The sequence below is a fragment of the Panicum virgatum genome, chromosome 3K (genome assembly GCF_016808335.1).
Source record: "Panicum virgatum strain AP13 chromosome 3K, P.virgatum_v5, whole genome shotgun sequence".
NCBI classification, from domain to species: domain Eukaryota; kingdom Viridiplantae; phylum Streptophyta; class Magnoliopsida; order Poales; family Poaceae; genus Panicum; species Panicum virgatum.
In genome coordinates, this window is record NC_053138.1 from 25,151,378 (window position 1) to 25,160,802 (window position 9,425).

Consider the following 9,425-nt stretch of genomic DNA (forward strand, 5'->3'; position numbering starts at 1 on the left):
TCGCTAATCGCTTTTTAACCTAGGGCTCAAACTACTTGCATAAGATAAACCTAACACATCCTATACAAGCTAGTTATGACTAAGGTTTATCTTTGCTACTCTCTACTTACCCCAAAATACTTGCAACCTATAGCCAATCCTAAACAAACTAACTAGGAAAGTAAAGGTACGCAAGATAAAGTAAATGCAGAAACATAATAAGGTAAGAGGTAAGTGCAAGAGGGATGCAAACTCCCGAGTAGACACGGTCATGTAACGTGGTTCGGCACAAACGCCTACGTCCACGGGACACCGAGGCTCTTCCGATCACCGTCTTGCACTACGCCACCAAGGCGATGCCGGCAAGCAAAGGCAAGTGCCCACAGGACACCGAGTCTCGTGCACCGCCACCGTCTCTCTCGGTCACCCAGCCGAAATCCACTATGGAGCTTCTCCACCAAGGAGGGGGTCTCCTCTTCCCCCGCACAAAGTGTCGTTGCCACTCCACACCAAGTCGGAGGGTCACACGATGGATCACAAGGATTGCTTGCCGCAGCAAGACTTCTCTCAAGGGAGCTCTCGCAAGAATTAATCCCTATTATAAGCACTAAGCACTCTCACAAGTGTGCTTAAGCCTATATGATGTACAATGAAGTTCTATGGTGGTTGGAGGTGTTCTTCAAGTGTCTTATGCTTCCTTAGTCTCCAGCAACCTCAAATGAGCCGTGGGGTGGCATATATATAGCCCACACACCCCAAACTAGCCGTTGGAAAAAGGCTGACAAAAAGCACTATCACCGGTTAAACCGATGCTCCCATTTTTGTCATCACCGGTTTAACCGGTGAGTGCATTTTCCAACTAGCCGTTATACTTCAACGGCTACCTCAATCGACCGACGTAATCAACCGATGCAGCGTCGGTTTAACCGGTGAGTGTAGTTGCTGAAAAACTAACTCTCTGGACAACTGCACCGACGTTCACCAATATCTAGCGTCGGTTCATCCGGTGTATGGATTTTGCCTTAGCTGCTGAGTTCATTGCACCGACGTATTCAACTTTCCTGGCGTCGGTTCAACCGGTGTTACCAAAACTCCCAGACGTGCTCTAAGTCAGTGCACCAACATATGTAATTTTCTTAGCGTCGGTTCAACCGGTGATACTAAAATATCTCTGTCTTGATTGTTTTGACTTGGTTTCTTCACGGTCTCTTCAATCTTCGAATCCTTTGGACCGAAGAGGTTTCAGGGCGCTGCCCTGAGACCCACGAGGGGCGGAACCACCGTAGGGGTGGCCCTTCGGGCCTAGCTACACCTATCTTCTCTTTGTCATCACTTGAACCTAAAAGCCTGAGAATGGTCATCTTAACAATCATATTAGTCCAAGTGTTGTGTGTGTCATCAATCGCCAAAACATTATATTGAAATATGGCATGAGAGGCCATTTTCGCTACAAAGGCCAAAGTGGATCAAGCAATATTATGCGATAGACCAAATCTAGACATGAGGCCTCCTGGGTTAGGCAAGGCATGGAAAAAGCCTAATGCTCTATTTGGATGTAGATATTGGAGCCTGTAATTCGGAATTGGTATTGAGGTCCTCCAATGTAGCTGTTTGGATGAATCTAAGAATTGGCATTGAAATCACAGTCCAATACCAAGCGGTATTGGAGTAACTACCGCACCCTCTCCCACAATTCGAACCCTTCCCCCTTGGTATTCACAGCATTCGCTTCCTCTTCTTGATAGGGCCTCCTCCACAACGCCGCTCATCCATCCCTCCAGCGCGCAACCCCTCCGCCGCGGAGTCCAGCACCGCTCCGCCACCGCCGGTCCCCTCCGCCCCCCTCCTCCGCCGCAGGTCCTCTCCGCCCCCGGATCCGGCGCTGCCGTGCCCCCCCCTCCGCCCCCGAGTCCGGCGCCGCCGCACCGCACCCTTCCACCCCCGAGTCCGGCTCCACTGCACCGGTCCCCTCCGCCCTCGAGTTCGGCGCCGCTGCGCCGCTCCCCTCCACACAAGAGTCCGGCGCTGCTCCCCTCCACCCCAAGTCCCCGCGCCGCCCTACGCCGGCGAGCTGCTCCTCCTCCCTCCTACGCCGGTGAGCCACCGCAGTCCCATCCCTCCCTTCGCCGGTCGCTCAGCTCCATGGGCGGCGGATCTGGATTGCGACGAGGTAGGAGAGGAATGGACAGTAGAGAGAGTAGCAAATTCCAATTTCTTACCCTCTCACATCCAAACGTGAATTGAATTTGACTGCATCTCGTGATTCCAAAAGAGAATGCAATAGCCATCCAAACAATAGAATTGGAATTCTGGCCATTTCAATACCATGAATGCATTGGTATTAGATCCAATTCAATTCCAAGCTCTCCAATATCTACATACAAACGGAGCCTAAGGCCGATTTTGTCCTGACGAGGTCCCAGAGGAGGGAAGTGCTAGAATGGTTTCAAACCTAAATGTTCCCTGATGGGTATGCAGCGAATCTGAGGAGGGGAGTCAACTTGTCTACTATGCGAATCAACGGGCTCAAGAGTCATGGCTACCATATATGGATAGAGAGGTTTCTTCCGGTGATGGTTCGAGGATACCTCCCTGATCAAGTCTGGTAAGTGTTGGTAGAGTTGAGCTTTTTCTTCCGCCAGCTTTGTGCTAAGGAGTTATCTCTGACCGTTATTGAAGAAATGGAAAGAATAGCGCATGTGTTGCTCTGTAAGTTGGAGAAGATATTTCCACCCGGTTTCTTCAACCCGATGCAGCATATGATTTTGCACCTACCGTACGAGGCACGAATGGGGAGGCCGGTGCAAGGTCGTTGGTGCTACTCAATTGAGAGATGTCAAAAAGTCCTTCGAACTAAATGTAAAAATAAATGCAAAATTGAAACTTCCATCGCAGAGGCATACATTCTAGAGGAGGTGTCAAACTTCACATCGAAATATTATACTGAGAATCTTCCTAGTGTGCATAATCCACCCTCATGTTACAATGCTGGGGAAGTTGACTCGAACCTCTGCCTTTTCAAAGGGCAACTCGGAAGTGCAAGTGTTGCGACCATCAAGACCTTGAATTTTGAAGAGTGGCGCAGTATCATGCTATATGTGTTGACCAACCTATCCGAAGTGCAGCCGTGCATACAGTAAGTTCTCTGCATTCATTTAGTTCTCGAGTACTCCCTTTTCGGCATCCAAACCATTCGTTTCTCTTTCAAACAGGGAATTTTATGTGCAATTCTGGCGTCGATCAAGGACACATACCCTCCAGGAAGGTGAGACCACTCTTAGACAGGATGCAGGAAATGGAAGGCCTGATTTTATTTCTTGGTTCAAACAAAAAGTAATGTCTATGTCATGGCTCTTTCATAGTATGAAATTACAAGTTGCTCGTTACTGTAAATAATTTGGCCTGCTTGAACTTACAGGCCCAAACTGATGCGGAAGTGACTGCCGAGTTGCGTCAGGTTGCCAATGGTTGTGTCTATAGGGTCAAGTCATTTGGAGCTTATGACATGAATGGATATCGCTTTCAACAACAAGGCACTAGCAGAGTCGGCCGAACAGAAGGACCACAAATTCCAGAGTGTTTACGCCAGGAAACGATGGGCTCGAGTACTATGGAAGAATCGAAGAAATATACGAACTCACGTTTCATGGATCAAAACCTCTTAAACCTGTCATATTCAAATGCCATTGGTTTGATCCTCATGCTGTGAGACAGACTCCGAATCTTGGGCTAGTTGAAGTTCAACAAGCATCCGTGTACCCAGGGGACGATGTCTATATTGTGGCTCAACAAACCACGCAAGTTTATTATCTCTCATACCCGTGCCAAACCGACAATCGTCTCAAGGGTTGGGATGTTGTGTAAAAGGTATCGCCACACAGTAAATTACCTGTCCCGAACAATGAAGATTACAACATAGACCCAAACAAATATGCCGGTGAGTTCTTTCAAGAAGATGGGCTAGAAGGGACTTTTCAGATAGACTTAACCGAAGCGATGGGAATGGAACTGGACAATGAAAGAATTCATAACGTCGATGCAGGGGATGAGGTTCACAATGTCAAGGACTTAGAATTACTAGAACGTTTACGCTTAGGCAATGACAGTAATGATGACAGTGTTCCTCCTATGGAGATCGACGGTGATTATATCGACACACGTGATAGCGATGATGAGACATGATCCGGCTAATCCGGATCATGATGACTATTTCTAAAGAACTGTACTAATTATTTTTGTTACTATTTTTATTCATTTTAGTAATTGTACTTACATTATATACTAATTGTACTACTTTTCAATGACTTCTACTGATTGATTTACTCATTTTAATTTCAGGAGATTGTTCGGCGATGGCGGGGCGCGGCAGAGGTCTAATGAGGTCACTCACAGACCTGTTGGGCGGCAGATTTACCGAGGCAGGTGAGTCCTCCCAGAGGACTCGACGAACAGGTAGGAGAAGTCGGAGGAGTGGAGCGGATTCGTCGACGTGCGACGCCGCTGAGGGCTCCGGCATGGCTGCAGGGAGGAGGGCTGGGAGGAGGAGGAGGAGGAGGAGGAGGAGGGGCCGAGGAGGAGGAGGAGGACTTGGGCGTACCTGCCATCTGGCAGCGAGGCCCCTCGAGGCTCCCGGATCGTCCGATACCTGTAGAGCACCGACCGGTCCTCCGACCTGATGGGAAAAGGTAAGTAAGTTTAGAAGATTTCAATACGTTTTTGTTGACACCTGATTTTGACAAATCCGATGTAATCTAAATTATGAAGATCATCAGCTAGTGGCATACGTGCGCTGGAGTCGTAGCAAGAGGGATCAAGCATGCATGGGCAGCAATCGGCAAGTTTCTAATGGTGTCGGTTCTTCCAGGAAGACTGCAAGCATGGGCGAGCACACATGCACGTGCATTAGGGAGATGCTCCTAATTTGCATGCAAGGTGATTAAAGGTAGTGGCCGGATTAATTAACTATGAAGGAAGCTCGTGCGTGCAAATCTGATTAGAATAAAGAAAAGGCAAGATTAAAGGAAAGGCTTGCAAGTACGAGCAAAGGGCAAAGCTTATGATTGGTTTCTATAATTGAATATGGGGAAATAATCACTGGCCATGTGCACGAGGTGATGTTTGATCAGAATAAAGAAAGTAAAGATTGTGGCATAAGTGCTGGTCCACGACACGTGTGAGAGGCCTGGTTAGTTGTGCACGCAAAGATGATGGCTAAATCTGTCGCATGGTTGTTTCTGCGTGGGCCGCCGCCAAATCAAGTAAGCTTCAATAGTAAGGATTCTATGGAAGGGAAAATAGAATCTATGTATCTTAATATTAGTTTGTTTAGATATTTATTCTTTAGCAAGTTTGATGTGCCGTAACCGGGTAGGCTGCCTAGGCTATAAATATGTATCCCGTCTATTGTAAAAGATTTAACACACAATCAACAAAACGCATCTACTTTTTCAAGTACCTTTAGTTTTCTGTCCTAGGAGTAGTAGTAATATAGCTTTATGCGAGTTCTTTCGAGTTGATCAAGGACGCCTCACATTCGAGCGACTTGATTTGCTGGTAAGTTTTCGTCTACCGAGTAAATCTGAGCTTTTGCTTCCGGGCGCATCGCTGTTGCTTCGTTTAGATCTATTCAAAAATGATCGAATTATATTTAGGCTTTGACTTCCGGACGTATCGCTGTTGTCTCGTCTAGATTAATTCACAATTTATAAATATCTGCTAGTTCTATAGGTTTTACCTATTGTTTTAGCTTTTATCGATATCTATTCAGCTTGTAATACGTTTGATCGGCTGTTTATCGCATTATTTTATTCAAAACATCATATAGCCCATTAAATCTATTTCAAGTGTTTGTCTGATAGCGTTGTTTAGGTTACACATCCGTAGCCTTTACATTGCTCCTCGCGCACATCGGCTGACCTAGCTAATCGTCTATTTCAAATCGGCTGACCGAGCTGATTTTGTCGCTTTCTGTATTGGTAGCGCCTGCCGATACGAACTGTGAGGGATCTTCGGAACTCCAGCCGATATTCCCTCGAATTTAACGTTTACCATGTCTCCTTGTCAATCAACAGGTCAGATTGACTGGCACGCTTGGTTTACTTTTCGAAGCTTGGCGAACACTTGCCCTCGGATTTCAGTGTGTTGATTTTTGCGTCAACAGTTTCCTTTTGATACATTCAAAATCACAATTGATACTAATATTATCTTTCAATAATTTGCACATAAACTTTGTGATAGTTGTTCCAGGTGTTGCTCACAACCGCATGGCCAATGACATCCTGGGACTCCTCTGCAAGCAACAGTACCCAGGCGCCATGGATATTGCTGGGGTATGTCAGCCGGCGTCTTCGTGGGAGCACTACATCGCCAAACCGGATGCACCAGATGAGGAAGGCAGGGCATTCGACAACAAGGCGCACCGGGTGTTGAGCGAACTATAGGTAAGTCTTCATGGCACGACATTTGTGAATACATCATATTCCTTGCACATTTTTGAAATAATTACTTTGTTCACGTTTTTGTGCAGGATTTCTACAGATGCAAGGAGGGAATGATGTCCAGGGCGATCCAGTGGCTAGCAAAGCATGTTACAAGCTGGTGGCGGATATGCTTTACGAGGCGCGCATCCAGGCCGTCGTCAACTACAAGGCTAAGATCGAAAAAGTGAGGATCTACAAAGGACCTGCGAGAGACATCAGACTCACCCGGGAACAGTACTTACGGGTAAATACTCAATCTTACTTAAATCAACTATGCTCCATTTGTTCTGCTTACATGTCATAATTTTATGATGTGCAGGTGCCTCCGTGGTGGATTGCCAATGATTATCCATGCTGGGAAATGATAGTGGACCGGTGGTGCTCGAAAGAATGGCTGGAGATGCACGAGGCTGCCCGGCAACGGCGTTTGATGATGCCAGGTGCATCGCACCATCAGGGCAACCGTAACCTCAAGGCGTACGCAGCTAGATATGTATGTGAATTAATTTGTTTATTCTAATGCTCAAGTCTGCATAATTTCTAATCATCTTCCTTTTTTCGTAGTCGGCGTCACATGGTGGTGTGCCTTGCACCCAAATCCAGGCATACTGTTTGGCCCACAAAGGGAAGGTGATGTCCGATGTCACCTTCAACCCGCAGGATCCGCCCGAAGCGTACAGCAACGCAAGCGTCCACAGCCGCCTCAGCGGGTACACCTCGATGGCACAAGAAGTTCATGAGCCGGAGTTTGATGCGATCAATGAGCCCATTGATGGAGAAGTCGTCATGAGGACGGGAGAAGGCAAGAAGCATAGATGGTATTGGTTTGGCGATAGCTTAGTCGACACGCGACTACTCCCACTCTCTCGCAAATTCGAGCCAGGAGTACCAGCTCAAGCCCAGCCATACGCCCACAGCTAGACACTACACAGGCTCAGATTGAGACTGTCAAGGTTATTTCTATTTCATCCGTCGTTCCTCCATTTTTACATATGTTTGCTTTGAATTCTAACTCTGGGATCAAATCCTTTAGGCCCAGATGGAAGCAGCCTTTCAAGCACGGCAGGAGGCGGCAGAGAGGTGGCGGGCCGAGCGGGACGACATGCAGCAAAAATTGGATCAATCTCTAACATTTATGCAAAGCCTGGGCTCGGCGATGGGTGTTTCGCCTCCACAATTTCCTCCGGCCCCACTTGCTCGTCGGGCAGAAACTCCTCCTACCGTAAGTGGCTTTGACTCCTATCGAGTTTCATTCATCTTAGTGACTTAGCATTAATCTAGAATGACTTAGAAATAATGCCTTATGATACATCTACAATGACTTATAACTTAGGCTAATGCTTGTAGTTTCATTCTTATGTAACTCAATTCTTATGCCTAAGTTTGAATGCCCGTAACTTAATTCTTATGTAACACATGCAATATATATATTCGCTTATGTGCAAAATCAGTCGGCGGCATCCAATGATGGGCCAGTGAATCCTGACTTCTCGCCTCCGGTGCCGCAGCCTCAGCAGTCTCTGCAGTTTGTGTGGCCACCGCCTCAATGGGTGGCTTGGATTCAGCAGCAGCAGCAACCGCATCAGCCATCACCACCGCAGCATGGTTGGTCGCAGATGCCTACATGGCCGCCCCCGCCGATGTGGCCACAGCACCCGCCACCGCCGCCGCCGCCGTCGGCCCCGTGCGTTGTATGGACTTCATTTCTAGGGACAAGCTTTGCACTTGAACTTGTATGGACTTTGCCGTATGAACTTGTATGGACTTGACTTGAACTTGTGGTTGTTGATGAACGATACTAGAGTTTATTTGTATTTGTGCATTTTTGGATAATATTGAATTCCTCCGATGCTTATTTGGAATGCATGTGATGATTATTATGATATATGTGAAATGTTTGTATTATTTGGGGTACCATATACGTAATAAATAAATAAATACAGAATCAGGTTCCTTTGCCGTGTGCAAAAGCCAAGGCACACGGCAAAGATTTGAACTTTGCCGTGTGCCATGTCTGCAGGGCACACGGCAAAGGCCTCACCACGTCATCGTTCCTGGGTGACGACTTTTTTTTGCTGTGGGCAGAGAGTTGCACACGGCAAACCCTTTGCCGTGTGCCCGATATACAGCACACGGCAAAGTCCGGCTTTGCCAACGCTTAGTTGCCATGTGGCCTTTGCCATGTGCGGCATACGGCAAAGGATTTGCCGTGTGTATACTGCCCTACGCCTGGATTCCGTAGTGAAAAAACCTTACATCTAAAAAATACCACCAAAACTATAGAACTCGGCTAGTACATTACAGTGCCGCCGTAATATAGTTTTAAGGTACTGCCTTACCATTTTAGAAAATAATCTATTCCAGTGGCACACTTTTCTAGAACTAATTTTCTATTCTAATTTATTTTTTCACATTTTCCGTCCCTATGCGGATGCACATTTTCTCCCAACGAAGCTCCTTACAAGCTCTTACAATGTACAACACGAACTTCAGTTCTGCTACTGCTAAAATAATATTTTGCATTGGCAAAGCAAGTGAACTATACCGTAAATGTGATAGGTAGAGGTGTAACGGGCCATCAATTTCTCTCAATTTTGTATTGAGCATGGTATAATTCATGAAGTAACACCACCATACTCACCTCAATCTAATGGGGTGGCTGAGAGAAAAAATCGGACATTAACAGACTTGGTGAATGCCGTGTTATAGAGTGCCTAGATAATCTAAGGACCAGGCTCTAATCTTATATAATTTTGAGCTAAAAAATTTAAGAGCCAAGTTGGGCTGTGAAGTGACCAATAAGGTCATGGCCCATTACCATCCCTAGTGATAGGTATTATTTTTGTCCATTACATGTATTTTCTCAATTATATCATCTTATCAAACCGTAGGACAGGACCATGTTTAATAGTTCTGTTTCTTGTTTTTGGGTATTGCTGTATTGTTAGCAGTCAAGAGTTTTTGCAC

General features: G+C 46.5%; 1 long non-coding RNA gene across 2 annotated transcripts; it reads left to right on the forward strand.

Moving 5' to 3' along the window:
• Positions 1 to 4,525: 4,525 nt before the first annotated feature.
• LOC120698611 lies at positions 4,526 to 8,345 on the forward strand. Of its 2 annotated transcripts, none has more exons than XR_005684931.1 (7): positions 4,526 to 4,664; positions 4,744 to 6,419; positions 6,506 to 6,702; positions 6,778 to 6,951; positions 7,023 to 7,411; positions 7,492 to 7,680; positions 7,910 to 8,345. It is a non-coding gene; the product is annotated as an uncharacterized LOC120698611 (long non-coding RNA). The 2 variants fall into 2 exon arrangements; XR_005684932.1 differs by having other exon boundaries at positions 7,967 to 8,345.
• The last annotated feature ends 1,080 nt before the right edge of the window (positions 8,346 to 9,425 follow it).